At 44.5% G+C, this 18241-nt stretch overlaps 1 protein-coding gene across 1 annotated transcript in view; it reads right to left on the bottom strand.

Moving 5' to 3' along the window:
• The window catches only part of LCP2 (lymphocyte cytosolic protein 2), an 88097-nt gene that overhangs the window by 37969 nt on the left and 31887 nt on the right, over positions 1–18241 (bottom strand). The gene's annotated exons all lie outside the window — the stretch shown is intronic.

Genomic DNA, 18241 nt, shown 5'->3' with positions numbered 1-18241 from the left:
TAAGCATATTTAAACAGAAGTAAATCCAAGTGAGCTCAGTGGATCTTCCTCCCAATTAAGTGTACATAGGTTTGCAGCCATAAATGTGCTTAAAGATTAACACTTAGGATTATGCCACAAATTATTCTTATGGGGTGTGTGTGTTGAATATCATGATGATCATTGATTCTAGGAAGGGAACAAGAGACAAAATCAGAATCAATTGCCTTTACTCTCCCCACACCACCATTCCAAAGTATAAAAACAAGCCTCTGTACAGATAAGATTAGGATAATGTTAATAATAACAATTCAAGACATCCAAAAGTGAGCACTCTGTGCAGAGTTACAAGATTAGGATAAAATAAATAAATAATAATTTTAACATAAACAAATAAGGACATCCCAAAGTAAGAAACATCAGCTACTCTCCAATTACTGCTATCAGTTCACTACATGGCACCCTTATAACTATGCAATGACAGAAATTAAATTATGCACAAACTATGTTATACAATTAATTATCATAGGCATGAATTGCTTAAAGGATAACAGTTGCCTCCTCTCCTGATGCTCATTTACATATATTCACCTTACATATTTCACAGTAATTAGATAGATCCTGTAATTCTGCAGAAGTTTTATTCCCTATCTGTTAAAATGTTCACTACTTCAAAAGTGTTTCCCATCTAAATATAATACGAACTCATTTGGGCTACTGTCCTATACACTTTTATGTGCAGCATGCCCTGTTGACCCCTATTGACCTCAGTGGTACTTGCTTCTGAGTAGATATACATAGGACTCTAAAACTCATGTTTGAGGAGGAAAATTTAAAGGGGTTGTATGAATCAAATAGGTTTTTTACAATGAAAAACAATTTGTTTGAACTTGAAATAGTAGGATGCTGTCCACGAAAATCTGCCAGAGTCATCAAACCCCTGCTACCTGGGCAAAGAGGCACCTTTTACCGTGGTGATTCTCTTTATTTAGCAGGGGGAGAGTAACTGGCCCTGTCCACCCCCAGCACAGTACTTCCAGTGACTGTTGCTGGTGTGTGTCTTATGTTTCTTTTTAGAATGTGAGCCCTTTGGGGACAGGGAGCCATCTTATTTGTTATTTCTCTTTGTAAACCGCCCTGAGCCATTTTTGGAAGGGCGGTATAGAAATTGAATTATTATTGTTATTATTATTGTTATTGTTATTATTATCTCTCACTCTCATTTCCTTTTTAGGTTGTTGATTGCATAAAAACATTAGAAAGGCTGAAGAAGAAGAAAAGTGGGCTGGCTGGCCTTAATTCTTCAGAGAATGCTGCTTCTGTATAATATTCAGGGAATTATTTGCATGGCACTGCAGTTATTATAACCTGTGGAGCGCATTACAGATTTGTATAACCTATTATATGTGCAAAGTCACAGAGGAGAGCATAAAATAAACAACAACTAATCCACAATTCTCAGAAGAAGAGAGATATGATCAATGAACTAACACATAGATGTTCAAAAAAGACAATGTGTGCATTTCAGACCCAACAGTTTTACGTGCCCCAGTCCAGATATCCTTTATAAGAACATGCATGATATTGCCTATGGAACTTTGAATAAATTTCTTTTCCAAACAATCCTGGTCCATCATGCCACACAGCAAGCTACTGTTTAAATTCAGCCCGCATCTCTGGCTCAAGTTCATTGTATAGGTGGAAGCAGGTTGCATTGAAATTAATCGGACATACTGCATAGTAGCTCCGACTGTGCTCATGGAGCCCAGCATATAAGAGTGTTTCAGTGGTTTTTGAAGAGAGGCAAATGCTCAGACATGCCATTGGAAATGTATTAATGCTATTTAGTGTACATGCTAAATAGCACCCAATGGTGGAATGAAAGGTGAGACCTGAATGCAGAAGCTCTTGGATCATAATCAAGGTGTTAGCTGTAGGACTCTGATATAGTATGCAATCCTGTACAGGTCTACACAGAAGGATGTTCAGTGAGACTTATTCATAAGCCTCGTTGAACATAGCAGGGTTTATTTACATGTAGACATGCATAGGACTGTATGGCAAGTCACTGATTTCCCCTACCCACTGGGACTGCACCATATAGGAAGGTTCAGCAGGCATACCATGGGCTGTGGAAAGGAATGGATGTAAATATGCTGGAGCACTTTGCTTCTTGAAGGCTCCTAAATGACACATGTTTCTGGCTTTTACTTCTCTCTTAAACACGTTTAAGCTGCATTTACACACTGCGCGCACACGCACACCAGGCACTTCCAATCCGACACTCACCAGAGTGGCAAAGAGGTACGCTGCCATCTCGTGGGACTGTTTTTAAACACAGAGCTGGCGAGAGAGATGTGGGAGGGGGAATAAGACCACCTTCCCTGCTCCTTAAAGGTAACCCCCCACCAGCCATTGAACTGGCTGCTGGCGGTTCCATGCACATCCCTAGTAGTTAAACCACATTTATCTAGGGTAGATAACCAGGATGTAGTCCTGTTCATTGTGCAACTCCTACGGAGAGCATGAGAAATGGAATGTGGGACGTAGGGGTTGATCAAGGTAGCTTTAATGTCTCACTGGTAGAAAAAAAAATGCAGTCCTTACCTGTTATGAAAGAAACTCCTTAGCAGCAAAGGGAACATAGGAGCAAAAGAAGCTGCCTAGTCAGACTGCTGGTCTATCGAGCTCAGTATTATATACTCTGGCAGGCAGCAGCTCTCCGAGGTGTCAAACAGTTTCCTAGCCCTACCTGGGGATGCTGGGGATTGAACCAGGGACCTTCTACATGCAAAGCAGATGCTCTACCATTGATCTATGGCCCATCCCTAAGAAGCAGACAAACGCAGATCTCTGCTGTCTGCGGTTTGAAGTTTAGGGTCTGAAGATAAGGGAGGCATCCTGTCACTTCCTCCCCTTCAGCCAAGCAAAAGCTTCATGATAAGTTTGTGGCTAGAGAGGGAGTGAGCTTACTCTCCCTTCTTGGGGGCTACTAGAGTGCCTTAAACCCAGGACAAATGTAGCTTCTCAAATTCTTTCCCTGAGCTAAACGCAAGCCATGCCATCCATAACAAGTCCCTTTCAGGGCTGAAGGGGAGGGACATTGAACAGATCACCTCACCTTTTGGCTCCAAATGAGCCAAAACCTTCCAAGGAGTTTCTGGGCCATGCCAGCCTTGTCAAGGTACCCTCTTCCACCAGATTATATGGACCCACAAGAGAAAGGGACTCTGAGAAGGCCCTGAACCAGCCTGGGTAAGAAATCTGAATGGCTAAAGATGAGAAAAAGATGGTTGCTTTTGTGCTGAAGCAACCAAAGAAACCTTACAGCCTTACAAGAATAAACAAACAAACAAACAAAAAAACACTAGAACAACAGAACAACAAAATCCAAAAACAGAAAAATACATACATAGAAAAATACGGAGCACTAAACCCAGCAGACAAGCAACCTTTCACAGCATTAGCCCCTTCCAAAAGCAAAACTATATTTGAATTCACTGCCTGAAGTAGTGCAGCATGACCTCCATTAGAAGGGCCCATAAAGTGGACACCACAACCCCAAAGTGGATGTTCACCAGACTAACTGTAGCAAAGGCACCTGGAGCCGTGTCCTAGATGATAATCTGAGTATATGGGAAGGCACCTACAGGAGGAAGAAGTCCTTAAGATCCCCAAGCACTTTGGGTCTTCAGAAGTAAGAACCAGCACCTTAAACTGAGTCTGGAAACAAATAGGCAATCAATGCAAAATCATACTAAGCTGGAGTGATGTGCTCTTAACAACAACTAGCCCACATCGGGACATGTGTTAGTGTAAGCGGTTGTGCTAGAACAAGGATGTTGCCCAAAGAAAGAGACGTCTATTCCAGACTAGTCCTTGCACTAGTGGAAGACGTTGACGAGTTGCACAACCTTGTAGCACAGCCTTCCCAAATAAAGTCTTCCACCTAGAGACAGCACAACTTTGCAAAGCACCACAACTTTGCTCAGCTCCACAGACTCTTTAAGTGTGCATACTACTTTCATGTCACTAGTACAATGCTAGTTTGGATACCAGCCCCTGCTACTAACTATCTGCCAGCCTTTTGCATCACTTGATATTTCTGGAAGTATTTCAAGTGAATCCTATGGAGCACATTGCAAGAATCCAGTTTGGAAGTGAGCAAGCTCTCACTTGTCTAGATCCTGCTAGACTCAACTGCTGCTGCTGCTGCTCATCATGGATGTGCACGGAACCAGACGGGGGAGGCTCAAAGGCGGCGGGGGGGGGGCAGCTTTAAGGGCGGGGGACAGTGCACTTACCCCTCCCACTACTTTTTGCCTGCCAGTGTCCGATTTCAGTAAAGCTCGTCGGGGCGGCAGCGTACCTCCCTGCTGCCCCGTTGTCCCCATTTACCGGAACAAAAGTTCCGTGCACATCCCTACTGACCATTGCCCAGTAAACTTGCCTTGGTAAAGCCCAATGGGGCAGCTTACTGCATGAGGGTGGGCAGTAGCAGCCAATGTCCTTTCTGTTGGAGATGCAGCTCCTAATGGCAGCAACTCTTAGCACCCGCAACCTGCAAAATGCATGGAAGTTACTTCTGCCTTTAGCAGACAACAAGGGGGCAGAGGTGGCAGGGAGGACCGCTGCGGCCCTGAAGATTTTACTTGAAAATGGAGCACCGGAGGGGGGAAAGCGGTGGGAGGGGTAAGTACAACCCCCCACCCTTAAAGCAACACCCCCCGGCGTCAGACCGAGCCTCCGCAGTCCGTGCACATGCCTACTCATGTTCCATTCTCTCACCTCGAGAGAGATATTTCTGTCTTTTCCCTTCCCCTCTTCCTGTATGTAACTAGCAGCTAAGCATGTAGGCTTATCTATCTCCCTGATGGATTTCCTAAATAAACTACTTTATTTATTTAATTCCATGCCTCCAGATAATGTTAATTAGCAGTGCTCTTCTGACCTGTGCACTCAGAGGTGCTCTTACTCCTGCACTTCAGGGCCAAAATCAAGGGCTTCCACAGTCCCTGGGGACCCCTCAATCCTCTTTAGTCTGTCCCAGGTGCTGTGGTCACCTGGCGGAGCATGATAATGCTTAATTTTCAGGGGATTGGGGCCTCCAAAGGCCTTTAGGTCCAGGCTCCAAAATTACCTAGGTGCACCTCTGTGTGCACTTCTGCTGCAGCCGGGATGGATCAATAAATCTCCTGTCCAAGCTCTCTAACATTCTATCCTTCAGTGCCAATGCTCTGGCAGTGATGCTGAAGGAGGAGCATCCATCTGCACCCAGTGCAGAGCACCATCAGGGGAGTGGGTAACCAGCGGACACATTATATAAGCATGCTGGTCCCTAGCTGCTTCTAGTTGGTGCCCGCTGCTGAACAACTCAGTACCATTAGTGGGGGAGCTTTTGTTAACTTTAAGGATGTCATTTGTAATTATGCAGGCTCTTGCTTGCCACAAACTCTTAATACTTTCGATCTATGTTAAATGGCACTACAAAGAATGATTGTCCTGCAGAATTTAATTTCTGGGGTAAGGACCGTACAAGTACAGTTGATTATATAGTAGATTCTCATGATGTCTTTTTGCAGAAATTTAAAATTGTTTCATGTCCAGACAGTGACCATTTTCCAGCTGTTATATATTTGAGCCCCATTAACAGCCAACGGTTTGCAGCCTCGGCTTATAGATCTAATACAGTAGTGGAGGTGGGACCTTCCTGAATAAGGTGATCTGAACAGGTGAACCTGAATATTTTTAATATCCTTAAACTCAGAGAGGTTTCTGCAAATCTGCTCCTTACTTATGACATGTGAGTCAGAGGTGGATATTCTATTACAATATGGCAAGCTTATACAAGCATTTCAATACCTATTATGTAGCAGAGATGTGCACAAATCAAAAATTGTGATTTGTTTCATGTTTGAATCGAAACCAGCTGTTTTGATTTGAACATGAATCTAGCCTGCTTGAAACCAGGTCAATTTGATTCAGAAGACTTGATTTTTCTAATCGAATCCAAATCAATTTGACCTGTGCTGTGAGCAGGGGAGAGCCTCACATACTTTTAAAAACAAAACGGTGCCAGGGCACCTCAAAATTACCTTTATTCATTGCAGAGCATGAAGCAGAGAGGGGGAGATGGTGACCCGCCCCGCCATCCCCCTGCGGCCACTGGCCACTCTTGTGATGAAGAAGAGCCACACAGAGGCACCTTTTAACCACTCCTCTGGCGGGAGCGGAGACAGCAGTAATGCAGAGCTAGCAGCACCGGGGAGGCGGCGATCAGATCCGCCATTCTTCTCTGCATCCAGCCTGGCCAGCTGCTCGCACTAACAGAACTTAGCACTGGGCTAAGCCTCCTTTAAATGGCCTCTGCACAGGCGCTGATGTTCTTTTAGCTAGAACACCAGTGTTGTTGTTTTTTACACTAAAACACCGGTGTTCTAGTGAAGAAACAACGGGATAGCCCCATGATGGTAATTTCGGGGCACCCTGGAACCATTTTGTTTTTTTAGAGTGTGTGGGGGTTTCTTTCCCCTCCCTCCTCCCTCACCCAGTACACTGAAGGCCAAATCAATTCAGCTAGATTAAACTGGAATATTGCTGATTTGATTCAACTGCGAATCTAATCACCCCTTTGGGGCGGAATTCATTTCAAAGTAGAAACACTAGAATCAGTGAGATTCAAGTCAAATTGATTAGCTGCCAAATTTATTTGCACACCCCTATTGTGTAGTGCATCTGTAAAGAAACTACTTAAGCCATATTGTTCTAAAGGCTGGTTTGACTCAGATTGTAATAATGCTAAGAGAATCTTAATTAGAGCTTTCGCGGAATATAGGGGAAATCCAGCTTTAGTGTCTCCCTAAAGTTTATTACTGCAGGAAAAACAGTATAAATTATTGCTGAATAATAATAAGAGAGCAGCAAAAGCAATTGATCACTGCAGCTAAGGCAAAAGATTCAGCTAGGTTTTGGCATCTTGTTGCAGAAAGACTTGTATATGGCCCATCCTGTTTGGACTGCCATATTTCAATTGGACTGAAGAGATAGCCAATTTGATGAATCAGTTAAAACCAGGCAAAGCCCCGGGAGTGATCTTATTCCATTTGAATTAATTAAAATAATTCAGAGTGTTGGGCCCCTATTTTAGCCTCTCTTTTTACCTTTATTCATCTGACGGCCTGTATTCCTGAAGATGAGGAGTGGCCATAACAATCCCCATAAACTTATTAAACATACAGGTGAAACTCGGAAAATTAGAATATTGTGCAAAAGTCCATTAATTTCAGTAATGCAAATTAAAAGGTGAAACTGATATATGAGACAGACGTATTACATGCAAAGCAAGATAAGTCAGCTTAATTTGTTATAATTGTGATGATCATGGCGTACAGCTCATGAAAACCCCAAATCCACAATCTCAGAAAATTAGAATATTACATGGAACCAAGAAGACAAGGATTGAAGAATAGAACAGTATTGGACCTCTGAAAAGTATACAGTGTACTGTGCTTGATTGGCCAGCAAACTCGCCTGACCTGACCCCATAGAGAATCTATGGGGCATTGCCAAGAGAAGGATGAGAGGCATGAGACCAAACAATGCAGAATTGCTGAAGGCTGCTAATGAAGCATCCTGGTCTTCCATAATACCTCATCAGTGCCACAGGCTGATAGCATCCATGCCACGCCGCATTGAGGCAGTAATTGCTGCAAAAGGGGCCCAAACCAAGTACTGAATACATATGCATGCTTATACTTTTCAGAGGTCCGATATTGTTCTATTCTTCAATCCTTGTCTTCTTGGTTCCATGTAATATTCTAATTTTCTGGGATTGTGGATTTGGGGTTCTCATGAGCTGTACGCCATGATCATCACAATTATAACAAATTAAGGCTTGACTTATCTCGCTTTGCATGTAATGCGTCTGTCTCATATATCAGTTTCACCTTTTAATTTGCATTACTGAAATTAATGGACTTTTGCACGATATTCTAATTTTCCAAGTTTCACCTGTAATTAGTAACATTTATGTCCACCATTTATATGAGAAATTGTTAAACTGGTTTGAGACTGAAGAGATTCTAGCAGAGAAGCAAGCCAGATGTAGGTCTGGTCATTCACCCCTAGAGAAGGGCTTTGGTTGAAAAATATACTCAAAATTTTCATTTGGCCTTGTATGCTGCTTTAAGTTTGCTTTTGATCTAATTTCATGGGAGAAACTATGGAGAAAACTTAAAGCCTCCTTGATTGATCAGAGGTTGCTTCTCTTATTTACAAATTGTATGAGAACATCCACTTGTGAGTTAGATACAATGCACACGGACAGCTCTCAGAAGAGATTCTTACCCAGAAATGTGTAAGGCAGGGTTGCATTTTAGCCTCACTTTTGTACAATTTTTATATAAATCTTTTGGTGGAGAGGCTAAGTAATTTAGATCACCACCCTCCAAAATTAGAATATAAGCACTTATCTGTGCTCCTTACATAGATGCTGCTGTTGTTTTATCCCTGTCCCCCATTGGGTTAAGAAGCGCTTTGTGGGCTTTTGCATGCTACTGCAGGGAAGACACCTTGAAGGTTAATTACCAAAAACGTAAAATCATGATGTCTGCAAAATCCCCTAAGAAGTTGAATTAGAGTATTTACAGATTTAAAATTGAGCAAGTTGTCTGTTTTAAACATTTATGTGTAATTTCCCAAGCAAAAGGCAGTTTAAATGCTCATGAAGAGCCTGTAATGCAAAATGCCCAGAGAAGTATTTCAGCAATACTTCTATCCACTAGTTCTGTCCACTAGAACTAGTGGTGGACAGTTTATCCCAGCTGCTATCAAACTATGCAGTGCCAAAGCATTAGCCCATGTCCTATATGGTGCCCAGATCACCTTATATTCCAATCTTGCGGCCTTAGAAACAGGGATGTACACAAATGGCTCGTGCACAGGCTGGCAAGGCAGGGAGCAGTTCACAGAAGGAGCCGGAAGGCAGGTCTTTACCTGCTCCACTGCCACCTCACCGCTTTTCCGGGTGCAGCGCTCACCTTAGCAACAGCTGCCGGGGACTGTTGCAGCAGGCAACATTGCGGGTTAGGGGCCTAGAATACCATTGGTGTGCCCAATGCAGGGCTTTGCCCAAGGGCTTTCCACTACCTGGCACTGGCCCAGCCCATGTTTGTTTAAGCAAACATTTCACAGCATCCAGGACATCCCTGTCATGAGGTAGGCCTCTTCAGCAGTGTTCCCTCTAATTTTTATAATCAGTGATTGGAAGCGTTTTGTCCTGTGCAATAGAATCAAGTCAGTGTGCACACATAACTCTCTCTCTCTCTCTCTCTCTCTCTCTCTCTCTCTCACACACACACACACACGTGACTACTGAATTTTTTTTAACCTTTTCCTCCCTGCGGTGGGGGGGGGTGCCACTGACTCCCTCCCTCCCTCCTCCCTCCCATCCTCCTCTGGCTGCTATATCTGCAGCCACCGGGTGCAGAGCCACCACCACCCACCCTCCTCCCCCCTGCCCCAAGCTCCAGTCTCTCTGGGCTCTGTCTGGGGAGCCACGGTGGGGAGCCACCACCTCCCATCTTTGGGCTGCTCTGTCTGCAGCTGGAACTGGAGGAGGAGGAGCCCCAGCTGGTGGGGAGGAGGGGGAAGGGAGGTGGCGGCGTGGCGGCGACCCAGCCAGGGAAAGGGGGAAAGCATAGAAATGCTTCCTGGCCAGGAAAGGGAGGGGGGAAAAGAGTGGCGGGCAGTTGGGTGACAGTGGCAGGCAGTATAGCAGAGACTGTGCACCTGCTACAAACTGTTGTGTGGGGGCCTGGAAGTTGGTGCGTGTGCATGCACACACACACTTTATAGGGAAAACGTGCACCTTAGAGGGAACAGCCTCTTCACACTTCAGATTTTGAGGCATTTATTGTCACTTGGTGAATTTGCTTAGTATCCATAGTATCTCTTAGAGAGAGAAATGAAACATCCTTAAAGTGTACCTCTGCTTCCTAAGCAAATATAAAGGAAAGAGAGAGATTTGAAAGAGGAAGTGCAGTTCAACACAAAGAAAATAAAAGAGGAGGTTTAGGATTGTAAACCATCCTGAGATTTTATATAGGGTGGTATATAAATGTGACTAACAAATAATACTGTAGTGCTCTGCTTCACGCTCTAAAATATCTTGCACCAGTACTGGCAACATCTTTTATTCTAGCCACTTTTCATCAGTCTGATAGTGGACAATAAGAGCTTGGGGACAATTTCTGGCAAAAAAAAAACCCCAACAAAAAAACAAACCCGACATGGGATATTAACCTCCCCTCCCTCTGCACTGCAATCCCAATCCAGCCTTCAGCACACTGTTTGAAAAGACTTCTTATGTAATGTCTAGTTTAGCCATGAGGCTGTTGCTCTTCATTTGATGGAGGTGAGCCTTTATCAAAGTCAGAATAGAGCAGCTGATTTGAAATAGCTCATGGGTATGACAACCTTTGCAGCTGGCATGTTGACTCATGCTGTTGTTCTAAGTGTCAGCAGCAATTCTGAGAAGGTCCTATCTGGAAAATCCCTTGCATACTTGGAACATTTACTGAATGAGTGTTAAAGCATCTCACCTATTTTTGCTTTAACAGTCAAAGGAAATCCCCAATTTTGTTTCCATATAAAAATAACAGCCTTTATAAACTCACCCCTATACTAACATCATTGTGGTGTTATGTGATTATAGAATATAATCTCAGAGCCAACACCAACATTTAGAGCCAGGTCTCACGATCAGTGAGACCCGGTTTTGGAGCATGGGCGGGGAGAATGGGCTAAGCCCGCTCTCCCCGCACACGAGCGGGGAGGGAGCCCTGGGTGGCCGAATCGGCTACCCACACGATTGCCGGCTCTGTGAAAGAGCCAGCGGGGGCTGGGCAGCTCAGGAGCCACGTGGCCCCCGGAAGCTCCAGTATGCCCTGTGCGAGCACGCAGGGCATACTGGGGTGACCCCTGGAGTCAGGAGGCAACTTTTCACCTCCCTTTCGGGGGTTTACTTGTGAGTAGCCATGGCGTGGAGCCGCACCATGGCTACTCACGATCGGAAAGCCTGGGTTTGCAGAGCACTCGCTCTGCAAACCCGGGCTTTGGGGAGGGCTAAAAAAGCAGGCTAGCCGCTTGTAAGCCACCGGGCTCACCTACAAGCCTGGTGGTTTACACAATCAGCCAAAATCGGGCTAGGCTCTCCTAGCCCGATTTTGGCTGATTGTGAGAATAGCCCCTTAATTTCATTTCATTTTGCTCTTTCACCAGGAAGTTGTGACTCCTGAGGATGTGGACAAGCTGATTGGAATGGTGCGGCCTACCACCTGTTCTCTTGACCCTTGTCCAACATGGCTTATGTTATCTGGCAGGGGGGTTGTTGTAGAAGGCCTGGTAGAGATTATAAATGCGTCTCTGATGGAAGGTAGGATGCCTCCTTGTCTTAAGGAGGCAATTATTAGACCACTTCTGAAGAAGCCTACCCTGGATCCCTCGGACTTGAATAACTACAGACCTGTCTCCAACCTTCCATGGCTGGGCAAGGTAATTGAGAGGGTGGTGGCCTCCCAGCTCCAGACAGTCTTGGGTGAAACTGATTATCTTGATCCATTTCAAACTGGCTTTCGGGCTGGCTATGGGGTGGAGACTGCCTTGGTCAGCCTGATGGATGATCTTCAATTGGCAATTGACAGAGGAAGTGTTACTCTGTTGTTCCTTCTGGACCTCTCGGCGGCTTTCGATACTATCGACCATAGTATCCTTCTGGAGTGTCTGAGGGGGTTGGGAGTTGGAGACACTGCTTTGCAGTGGTTCCGCTCCTACCTCTTGGGCAGGTTCCAGATGGTGTCCCTTGGAGACTGTTGTTCTTCAAAATCTGAACTTTTGTATGGTGTTCCCCAGGGCTCCATATTGTCTCCAATGTTGTTTAATATCTACATGAAACTGCTGGGAGAGATCATCAGGAGATTTGGTGCAGGGTGCTACCAGTATGCTGATGACACCCAAATCTATTTCTCCATGTCAGCATCATCAGGAGAGGGCATAACCTCCCTAAATGGCTGCCTGGAGTCGGTGATGGGCTAGATGAGGGATAACAAACTGAGACTGAATCCAGCTAAGCCAGAGGTACTCATTGTCCGGGGTCGGAACTCGAGAGATTATTTTGATCTGCCTGTTCTGGATGGGGTCACACTTCCCCAGAAGGAACAGGTACGCAGTCTAGGGGTGCTTCTGGATACGAGCCTCTCCCTGGTGTCCCAGGTTGAGGCCAGAAGTGCCTTCTATCAGCTTCGGCTGATACGCCAGCTGCGTCCATTTCTTGAGGTGAATGACCTCAAAACAGTGGTACATCTGCTGGTAACCTCCAGACTGGATTACTGTGATGCGCTCTATGTGGGGCTGCCCTTGTACATAGACCGGAAATTACAGCTGATCCAGAATGCGACAGCCAGGCTGGTCTCTGGGTCATCTCCAAGAGACCATATAACTCTTGTATTGAAGGTGCTACACTGGCTGCTGATATGTTTCCGGTCAAAATACAAGGTGCTGGTTATAACCTATAAAGCCCTAAACAGTTTGGGCCCTGGGTATTTAAGGGAACGCCTTCTTCTGCATGAACCCCACCGCCCACTGAGATCTGCTGGAGAGGTCCATCTGCAGCTGCCACCAGCTCGTCTGGTGGCCACCAGGGACGGGCCTTCTCTGCTGCTGCCCTGAGGCTTTCGAATGCGCTCCCTAGTGAAATAAGAGCCTCCCCATCTCTGACAGCTTTTAAAAAGTCTTTAAAAACACATTTATTCACCCAGGCTTTTAATTAATGTTGTTTTAATGGTTTTAATGCTGTTTTAAAATATTATTTTAAATTTTTTGTAAAAGTTCAGAACAACATGTTCACAGTTATCTCAGTTTTCCTCACAACAATGTTAGGCTGAAGCACAGTGAATAACCCGAGGTCACCCCATGAATTTCATGGCTGAGTGATGATTTGAACCCAAATCTCCCTGGGCCAACTGCAACAGTCTGAGCACTATATAGGATGTTATAAAAATGGATAAAACCTTGGCTATTTGACAGTGGGGCTATTCTCATGATGGGGGGCGGAACCGGGTTAAGGGAGCTGAGCCTGGTTTCCCGCCATCATGAGAACCACCAGGCTCATGGACAAGCCCAGTGTTTCCATGGTGGCTACCCCACCTAAAAACCCCTCCCCTTAAATGAGGATAATGGACTGAGTGCACTCGGGGTGGAGGGAGACGGAGAGGCTCTTGCACGGTGCCTTCCTAGAGTTCTGGGGGCTGGGGTGCCGTGCGGTGGCGCTCCCCTGCCCCCATCCCCCGGAGCTCCGAAGGGTGCTGCTCGTCTGGGTGGCTGATCTGTCCGCCCAGCAACAAGTGACTGCTCCTGTGCAGGGAGAGTGGGCTAAGCCTACTCTCCCCACATAACCCCATGAGGCTCTACAAATTGATTGTGTGTAGAGCCTCAGTATCTATTATTATTGCATTAAAGAATAATGAGTTGCTCACAACAGTAGATGGAAAGAGAATACAGCAAACTGCTTTAGAGGCTCTCAATATTCTTTGCTCCAGTTCCCAATCTCTTGGTCTTGGGCCAGGAATAAGAGCATAAAATCCTGGCTGTGCCACTAACAACATAGCTTGGCCATGTCACAGGATCTCAAGCTCTCAGATTTCAATCCATAAAATGGAAGGAAGTGGAACAAACCTCAAAGAGCTCAGATAAACAGTGGCTACTTGGCTTAGAGTTGACTGTGGATTTTACATATTACAGGTGAAACTCAGAAAATTAGAATATCGTGCAAAAGTCCATTAATTTCAGTAATGCAAATTAAAAGGTGAAACTGATATATGAGACAGACGCATTACATGCAAAGCGAGATAAGTCAAGCCTTAATTTGTTATAATTGTGATGATCATGGCGTACAGCTCATGAAAACCCCAAATCCACAATCCCAGAAAATTAGAATATTACATGGAACCAAGAAGACAAGGATTGAAGAATAGAACAATATCGGACCTCTGAAAAGTATAAGCATTTCTTATGTATTCAGTACTTGGTTTGGGCCCCTTTTGCAGCAATTACTGCCTCAATGCGGCGTGGCATGGATGCTATCAGCCTGTGGCACTGATGAGGTATTATGGAAGACCAGGATGCTTCATTAGCGGCCTTCAGCAATTCTGCATTGTTTGGTCTCATGCCTCTCATCCTTCTCTTGGCAATGCCCCATAGATTCTCTATGGGGTCAGGTCAGGCGAATTTGCTGGCCAATCAAGCACAGTACACTGTATACTTTTCGGAGGTCCGATATTGTTCTATTCTACAATCCTTGTCTTCTTGGTTCCATGTAATATTCTAATTTTCTGGGATTGTGGATTTGGGGTTTTCATGAGCTGTACGCCATGATCATCACAATTATAACAAATTAAGGCTTGACTTATCTCGCTTTGCATGTAATACATCTGTCTCATATATCAGTTTCACCTTTTAATTTGCATTACTGAAATTAATGGACTTTTGCACAATATTCTAATTTTCCGAGTTTCACCTGTAGACCTGGTCACTAGACCATTTGTGGGGTGAGTAGGAGGGTCAGAACTTTGCCTCCCCAAGTAGCAGCAGATGACTAGATGAGGAGAACCTTTGTTTGGGTCAGCAAAGCCAGGAAATACATGAGTAAGCCAGTTGTCCATTACTTAAACCAGAGCTGGAAGCATGGGAAGTCCTCCAAAGGTCTAGCAGGCCTTCCCAGAATGTTTGGTGCTGCCAGTAGACTGGAAAGCCTCATTACATCCCCTGCTAAGTTAACTTGGCAAAAGGGCACCTTTTAATTATGGTGATTCTTTTTATTTAGCAGGTAGAGAGTAACTGGCCCTATCCACCCCCAGCACAGTGCCTCCAGTGACTGTTGCTAGTGTCTATCTTACATTTCTGCTTACATTGTGAGCCCTGTCAGGACGGGGATCCATCTTATTTATTTGTTGTTTCTCTGTGTAAACCGCTTTGGAAACTTTTGTTGAAAAGCGGTATATAAATATTTGTAGTTGTACATCAGCAGGTAGGCTTGTGCATTTCGATTTGGGTACAAAACCTTTTGTGTCTGAAAATGGCGATTTCAGAGGTTTTATAACCAAAACAAAATCAAGAATTTAAAAACAGAGATTTTTGTTTCCAAATTGAAATGACTGTGTTTCGGACAGAATGCTTTGTTCTTCAGAAAAGCATTGCAATTCAAATTGACTTCTCTGACTCTCTCCACTCCAGCTGAGGCACTGAGTGATTAGCAGAAGATAAGATATGCAAAAAGCTGTTTAGCATGAATGGTTTAGTTAAGTATGTGTTGTGTTCAGTGTGACTGAAATGCAAACTGGCCTTGCAAAGGGATTTGGAAGACAGCATTTTGAGACAGAAATACCCAAATGTCTTTGGGAGCTCAATGCAATTCCAAAGCTCTTGCTAAAAGCCATGGTATAAATTGTGTGGAGAAGCTTTTCGAGAAGCTGGTTAGGAAAGTTCTGAAATTACACAGGTTTTTCTTTCCAAAGGTTTAGAAAGAATCTCTTAACTTTTTCAGGGGTCTTTTGAAGAGCTATTTTGTTTTTCTTCTGATTTCTATGAGTTATATTGGTGTCTAAGTTTTGTTGCCCAAGTTGAGCAGTCTAATGTAATTTAGGCCACAATGTAATTTGGTGGGACATGATGTCTAAGCCAGTGGTTCACAACTTTTGCCATTGCAGGGACAGGTCATCCACATGGGACTACAGGAGACAAAAGGAGGGGGGTGGGGAATACCCCTCTCAATCTATTGACATCCCCAGGAATCTTAGTTGCTTCTCTCTTTCTTGTAACCATGATCCATGGTTTTGCACTTTCTTAAATGCCGTGATGATAAATCTCAACAATTCTGAACAGTAGGCTGATTTGTTTGGGCTACGGCTCACTCCAGTTCAGTTAAATGAACATTTGAAGCTGTTCCATAGTACCAAGGCAGTTCATTGGTCTATCTTGATATCTCAAATGACCTGTGGTCAGTGTTCCATGAGGAGGGAGTGTTTTTATTGAAAGATTGCTTGAATCCACAAATGGGTTGTGCTGCTGTGCTGGTGCCACAGGGACAGGCTCCCGCCTGCTGCAAAATTCTCAAATAACCGTGCCAAAAAATTATGTGTCGATGTTGTTCATCATTCTCTTCACTCTTTCAACTTGTTTATGTGGGGCTTCAGGGGCAAAACAGTGGGTTGGGTGGCAGTGCCCCAAGGGTGGTGCACCCAGATTCCAAATAGGGCAAAGGGCTGATTTCTTAGGAATTTTTGAGGTTTACACGTCTTTAAGATTTCCCCCCCATAGGGAATAATGGAGGTTTCTGCAGCCCCATAACTTCACCTGGGGGGCACTGGGATGGCCCAAAGCAAGTGGTGGTGTAGTGCACAGAGGGTGCCAACCAACCCCCTGGATTGCTAACCCATTGGGGTACTGGGCTTTGTTGTTTCTGAGGTGTTGAGTTTAGATTCTCTGGTAGCAAATGAGATGTTTAATGAAAAACCATGAATCCACTCTCATATGCTACTAGAGAATCTACTCTCAGAACACCTCTAGAACAACAAAACCCTGTACATCATGGGTTGGCAATCCATGTGGGTGGTTGGCACCCTATGTGCACTACACCGCCACTTGCTCTGGGCCACCCCAGTGCCCCTCAAGTGGAGTTATGGGACTGCAGAAACCTCCATTATACCCTATAAGGAAAATCTGAAAAATGCGTAACTTCATTGATACTTTAAAAATCAGCCTTTTGCCAAATTCCTCTGAAAAAAATTGTGGTAGCTTCCTTGTACCGACTGGGCACTACCACCAACCACACTCCACTCTGGGCCACCCCTCCCTCCCACGAGAAGCTATACTTTTCCTGAAACCTCCATCATACCCTATGGGGAAAATCTGAAAGATGTGCAAACTTCAAAAATTCACCAAATATTAGCAGTTTGCCCAATTCCTTTGAAATTTTTGTGGTAGCTTCCACTCATTGTGCACTATAACTCCCATCCACTCTTTTGACCATGTGACCCATTTTTAATCTGAATTAATTTGGATTTGGATTAATTCAGATACAAAACAAAACGGGTGATTCGGAAGGCTTAATTTTGAACAAAATGGGCTTGATTCAGATTTGGTACAAATCAAAACAGAAAAAATACAAAATGTGCAACCCTATCAGCAGCTGCCCTCTTATTGGCCACAAAGGAGCAGGAGGAGGACCCAGCCCTGCTGAAGTGGCTCCAGTTATAGGATCATAGAGTGTGCTTTGCAGAGTGGCACATCCATGACTGGTAGCCCCTGTAACTACTGCTCTCTATTGTTCCAGGCCTGCTTGGTCCCAGTGGCTGCATAGAAAAGATAACTGCATCCACACAAAGAGAAAAGCAAATTAGGAGAGCTCTCCTCTTCTCCTACTTTGATTGAAAACAGGGCACAAAAGTTGGGCTACCCTAATTTGAGAGCCTGGGATTTTTGTGAGTTCACACAATCATGCAAACCAGGGCGGAATTTTCCTATCCTGATGTTGATGACTGTGTGACCAGGCCTACTATGTTTCCTATTATCTTACTGAAATCATAGTCCTGGTTTATCCAGTTATTCTAATCCAATTATTCTATACATTATCCAGGCCATTCAGAGACACACATACAGTTTGTAACTACTGGGAAACCAGTGTGGTATAGTAGTTAAGAGTATTGTCCTAGGACAGAGAAAACTCAGGTTCAAATCCTTACTTAGCCATGAAGCTAATTGAGGTATCTTGGGTCAGTCGCTATCTCTTGGCCAAATTCATCTCACAACTTTTTTGTGAAGATAAAATGAGAGAGGAGAGCCATCTACACAACTCTCAGCTGCTTGGAGGAAAGGGTGGGATAAAATATAATAAATACTTCTCACCTCCTGCAGCCTGTGCTACAGAGCAAGAAGAGCCAGGTTTCTGCATGCAATAGTCGGCTGAAGAACCATGTGCACAAAGAGGTGCTGTGCACCTACCCAGTCCAGCTTCTAGGGCTGCTCTGTGCATGATTTATTGTCCCTCTTGTCCCTCCTGTGTGCATGCCATTTCGATCGAATAATTCTCTCACTGATTATTTGACCTGAACAGCATGCACACAACATTGGTTTCTGTGCATCTGCAGCTAGGAACATAGGAAGCTGCCTTATACTGAGACAGACCATTGGTCCATCTAGCTCAATACTG

This window comes from Hemicordylus capensis, chromosome 2 (genome assembly GCF_027244095.1).
Source record: "Hemicordylus capensis ecotype Gifberg chromosome 2, rHemCap1.1.pri, whole genome shotgun sequence".
In the NCBI taxonomy this organism is placed as follows: Eukaryota; Metazoa; Chordata; class Lepidosauria; order Squamata; family Cordylidae; genus Hemicordylus; species Hemicordylus capensis.
This window is presented reverse-complemented; position numbering and strand designations above follow the sequence as displayed.